This window comes from Amblyraja radiata, chromosome 6 (assembly GCF_010909765.2).
Source record: "Amblyraja radiata isolate CabotCenter1 chromosome 6, sAmbRad1.1.pri, whole genome shotgun sequence".
Lineage (NCBI taxonomy): Eukaryota > Metazoa > Chordata > Chondrichthyes > Rajiformes > Rajidae > Amblyraja > Amblyraja radiata.
In genome coordinates, this window is record NC_045961.1 from 97,319,566 (window position 1) to 97,325,565 (window position 6,000).

Here is a 6,000-nt window from a genome sequence, read left to right on the forward strand (position 1 = left end):
GAGTCCCCTACTCTGAGAAAAAGAATCTGTGCTTCGACCCTATCTTTCCCTCATGATCTTATCCACCTCTACAAGATCACCTCTCATCCTCCTATGCTCCAAATAATACATTTTCAGTCTGCACAGCCTCTCCCTGAAGCTCAGGCCCGCAGGTCCTGGCAACGTCTTGTAAATCTTCTCAGCGCTCTCTCCGGCTTAACAACATCTTTTGTGGGATCACACTTTTGTCCTTCCATCTCTGGCTTTTACCCAACCGTCTACATGTACAAACAACACAGAACCGGCGACTTTGCCTGCCAAGATGTCCTGTCTAAGCTTGTCCCGTGTACCTGCATTCGGCCCACGTCCCCCTAAACCTGTCCGCGTCCCTGTTCGAGTGTCTCTAACGTACTGTTATAGCACTTGCCCAAACTACCTCCATGGGCAGGTAGACACAGAATGCTGGAGTAACTCAGCGGGACGGGCAGCATCTCTGGAGAGAAGGAATGGGTGACGTTTAAGGAATGGGTGACGTTTCGGTTCTTTCCTGCCCATTACCTCCTTCGGCAGCTTGTTCCATAGACTCGCCACCCTGCGAGTCATCTTAGGAGGGATGTGGATGCGGTGACATATAGAATTGACATGTTAAAATATCTTTTAACGTTGAATATGTTTAGTTGGATGTTATATATACTCTTCCAAGCCCAGCAGAGGTGACAGACAGTGTTGTGGAGGGGCCGGTGTGTGTGTGTCCCTGTGTTGACCTTTTGCTATCTTGGTCGATCTCTCATTTCCCTGTGTCGGCAGAAATGTGCAACTCTGCCGGCTGGAAGAAAAACAATGAAACCTCCCAGAAGATGAAACTCAACATTCGCTGCTTTTGTACCTTAAGATATAACTCTCCCACCCGGAGACCCTCTGTCTGCCTGGGTGTGTTACTCCTAACGCACGAGAGGTCTTCTCCATTGGACTTTGGGAGGATCGATGTCGGGAATGGGGGTAGGGAGGAGGGGGGTGTCTGTGTTCAGACAACTTCAGAAGAGAAAAGATTTGAGCTAACTTTTCCTGTTATGTTCCTGCATAAAGCAACATTTAAATGTCCAACACTTTTTCTTTACAAGCTCGAAAAGGAGTGAGAAGAAGAATAACTTATTTAATCTCACCCCTTCTCCCTAAACCCTTCTTCCATATTTAATAATTAATTAATTAATCATAATAATACCCCAGACAATGTTTAGAGATGCATACAGACACACACACATATATATATATATATATACATACAACTGATATACACATACAAGTAATATGTATGAAGTAACCAAAAAACATCAATAAATAATAAATAAAATAATAAATAAATAAATAAACATTAACCCCTGTTTGTCAACCATCCCCTTCATTCCTGTACCTTGTGAAAAAAAGTTGTTTGTATGTCATTTTGAACTGGTTCGTGTTTGGACGTTGCTTTAACTCCACATTCAAACTGTTCCACAATCCTACTCCACAGACCGAAATACAAAACGTTTTTCTGGTCGTGCGGACTCTTTGTGCCTTAAAATTAAATATTCTTCTTTTAACGTATCAAATCTATATTTGTCCTCATCTCCTTCCTAAATGAATGTTCTTTAATTCTCGGGTCTTTAGTCCCGGGCGCTCTCACTAGTGGAAACAAATGAAACACAAACTCTCTCTAAAGCCTAGTTTTCATCTTCTGGGGAATTTTATGCATCATTTTGATCGAGGACGCGATAAAGCCACCGTCTCAATGAACACGGTCGTACAGCACGGAAACTGGCCCTTCGGCCCAACTCGCCCACCCTGACCTACACTCGTCCCACCTTCCTTGACATGGCCCTCCGAACCTTTCCTATCCATGCAGCTGTCCAAATGCGTCTTGATCATTGTTGACATTACCTGCCTCAACCGCCGCCTCCTCTGTGGCAGAGCATTCCACCCTTTGTGTTAAAACGTTACTCCTCGGGTTCCTATTAAATCGTTCCTCCCCCACCTCCTTAAACCCAAGTGCTCTGACTCTCGATTGTGTAATTGTGTAATATGTGAAAATGATGATTCAGTTTCACTACTGATGCAGCGTTACGCAGCTGACTAGGGTAAAGACTCCCTAAGTTTCCTGCTAGGCCCCAGTGGGTAAATATCATCTGTTTCCCCAGTCACGGTTGCTGCCCGATCACCTGAGTCTTTCCCCAGCACCTTCTGTTTTGGTTTTAGATTTCCACTGTCTGCAGCTTTTGGTTTCGTCTTAAAGGCGACCCGATTCATTATTTTATAGAACAATTCAGCTTTGTTCAATAGTTCAGTGGGCTGGGGCGCTACAGACCCGCGCGGGAAGGTAGACGTTCCCGCCTCCCCACGAGTCTCGGGCAGATGGGGCTCGTCAGCCTGGGAAGGCAGTCCGTCTAGGAGGGGGAAGACTCTGATTTAAAACCTCCGCTGCCTCGTGGCCGTATCCAGTCGTGGAAAAGGCTCCAGGAGCGAACCTCAAGACAATCCGGAGCCCCCTAAGGCAGTTGGTCGTTGTCTACAACCTCGCTCCGGCAGCTCCTGCGACGGCGCTGGTGCCAAACTGTAACGGCCCCGCTGTTCCTTTGGATCGATCGGCGACGTGGAGAGGGGGGGGGGGGGGGGGACGTGCTGCACGGGCCGCAGCCTGTCCTCCATATGACATCGCCCAGGCTCGCATCCATCCGACCAGGACGCATCACCCGTGGTCAGTCACGACCGGGAGGGGCCTACTCTTTATTGTCACCTACGCACAGAACAATGAAATTCTTTGGCACAATCCACAAACGCACGGTCGCCGTATTGTGGCGCCGTTTGCAAAGAAAAAGTACAAAGTCCAAAGTCCACGTGTTGGAAGTGCTGGAGCGCTCCCGATCCAGGTCAGTCCCCAGGCTCCTCCCGCCTAGATTACTGCAACTCTCTTTACACTGGCAACAGCCAATCTTCCCTGTCCCGCCTGCAACTGGTCCAAAACGCCGCAGCGAGACTCCTGACGGGCACCCGAAAAAGGGACCGCATCACCCCGACCCTGGCCTCTCTCCACTGGCTCCCTGTGCGGTTCCGTCTACATTTCAAGACCCTCCTCTATGTCTACAAAGCCCTCAATGACCTCCAGGTCCCTCAGATCGGCCGACTTGGGGCTGCTGAATATTGCGGTTGCAGCTCCTAGACTGTGGAACAGCATCCCCCTTCCCATCAGAACTGCCCCCTCCATCCACTCCTTTAAGTCAAGACTAAAATCTTATCTATACTCCCAAGCCTTTCCTGGTGTCCACTGAGCGAGGGCTACATGTATATATGTATGTAGTTTGTTTGTTTATACTGTTCTTATAACAAATGTAAGGCACTTTGGCCAACGAGAGTTGTTTTTTAAATGTGCTATATAAATAAATGTGACTTGACTTGACTTGACTTGACTTGGCAGGCAACGGCAGGCAGTGTCTGTCACTTCCACCTCCTCCAACCTCATCTACTGTATCCCCTGTTCCAGATGTGGACTCCTTTATATCAGCGAGACCGAGCGCAGGCTCGGCGATCGTTTCGTCGAACACCTCCTCCGCTCAGACCGCCTGAACCCACCCGATCTCCCGGTTGCTAAACACTTTAACTCCCCCTCCCATTCTCACGCTGATCTTTCTGTCCTGGGCCTCCTCCATTGTCAGAGTGAAGCCCAGTGCAAATTGGAGGAACCGGGCACCTCATATTTCGCTTGGGTAGCTCACACCCCAGCTGTATAAACATTGACTTCTCTAACTTTAAGTAACCCTCGCTTTCTCTCTCTCTCTCTCCATCCCTCTCTCCCCTTCCCAGTTCTCCGACCATTCTGACTGCTCCTGATGACATTTTATTCCTGTCGGCTTTGTTGTTGCCGTCTCCTCGCTGACTATAAATCTATTCTACATTGTCCTTGATCTCCGTCACCTTTGATGTCTCCTTCTCACACCCCGAACTTCCTTATCTCCACCCCTCCCCCTCCCCCCCCGACTCTCAGTCTGAAGAAGGGTGTCGATTTAATCTATCTTGAAAACAGAAGGGTCTCAGCCCGAAACGTCACCCATTCCTTCCATCCAGAGATGCTGCCAGAGAGAGAGAGAGAGGGTGAGTGAGGGGGAGAGAGAGGTGGTGCTGAGAGAGAGGTGGGGAGAGAGAGAGGGGGGGAGAGAGAGAGGGGGGGAGAGAGAGAGAGGGGGGGGAGCGAGAGAGGGGAGGAGAGAGAGGGGCGGAGGAGAGACGAGAGGGGGGAGAGAGAGAGGGGGAGAGGGAGGGGGGAGAGAGATAGAGGGGGGGAGAGAGGAGAGAGGGGGGGGCGACGAGAGAGCGAGAGTAGAGAGGGGGGGAGGGACAGAGTGAGGGGGGGGGGGGGGGAGAGTGAGTTCTAGAGTGATCTTGAGGAGGGGGATGAGGAGGAGAGGGAAGGGAGATGAGGGGGGGGGATGGGGGAGAGAGAGGAGAAGAGAGAGAGGAGAGAGATAGAGGGTGAGAGAGAGAGAGAGAGAGAGAGGGGGGGAGAGAGAGCGAAGGGGGGCGCGAGAGAGAGAGAGAGGGGGGGCGAGAGAGACGGGGGGGTAGGGAGGGGAAGGGGGGTGATCATGGTAGATCATCCACTCGGAATCCAACGTCCCACCTGCTTTCTCCATACCCCCTGATCCCTTTAGCCACAAGGGCCACATCTAACTCCCTCTTAAATATAGCCAATGAACTGTGGCCCCAACTACCTTCTGTGGCAGAGAATTCCACGGATTCACCACTCTCTGTGTGAAAAATGTTTTCCTCATCTCGGTCCTAAAAGATTTCCCCCTTATCCTTAAACTGTGACCCCTTGTTCTGGACTTCCCCAACATCGGGAACAATCTTCCTGCATCTAGCCTGTCCAACCCCTTAAGAATTTTGTAGGTTTCTATAAGATCCCCCTTCAATCTTCTAAATTCTAGCGAGTACAAACCGAGTCTATCCAGTCGTTCTTCGTATGAAAGTCCTGACATCCCAGGAATCAGTCTGGTGAACCTTCTCCGTACTCCCTCTATGGCAAGAATGTCTTTTCCTCAGATTAGGAGACCAAAACTGTACGCAATACTCCAGGTGTGGCCTCACCAAGACCCTGTGCAACTGCAGTAGAACCTCCCTGCTCCTATACTCAAATCCTTTTGCTATGAATGCTAACATACCATTCGCCTTCTTCACTGCCTGCTGCACCTGCATGCCTACTTTTAGTGACTGGTTTACCATGACCCCCAGGTCTCGTTGCATCTCCCCCTTTCCTAATCGGCCACCATTCAGATAATAATCTACTTTCCTGTTTTTGCCACCAAAGTGGATAACCTCACGTTTATCCACATTGTACTGGGGAGACTTTAAACTAGAACGGTTGGGGCGAGGGACTCAAATAGAGAAAGCTAGTAGACGGAATGGGAGGCAGGAAGCAGAAAAGGGAAGCACTGGGACACAAGAGGAGAAAGAAAAAAAAGGAAATAAACAGAGAATAAGAGGCGGGGGGGGGGGGGGGTTTCTTAAATGCGCATATTTTAATGCTAGGAGCACCGTAAGAAAGGTGGATGAGCTTAGAGTCTGGATTGACACCTGGAAGTATGATGTTGTGGCGATCAGTGAAACGTGGTTGCGGGAGGGCTTTGATTGGAAACTAAATATTCCAGGATTTCGTCGCTTCAGGTGTGATAGAATTGGAGGGGCAAGAGGTGGAGGTGTTGCATTGCTAGTCAGGGAAGATATTCCAGCAGTGCTTTGGCAGGATAGATTGGAGGGCTCGTCTAGGGAGGCTATTTGGGTGGAACTGAGAAGTGGGAAAGGTGTAGCAACACTTATAGGGGTGTATTATAGACCGCCAAATGGGGATCGAGAATTGGAAGAGCAAATATGCAAGGAGATAGCAGATATTAGTAGGTAAGCACAAGGTAGTGATTGCGGGAGATTTCAACTTTCCACACATAGACTGGGAAACACATTCTGTAAATGGGCTGGATGGCTTGGAGTTTGTAAAAT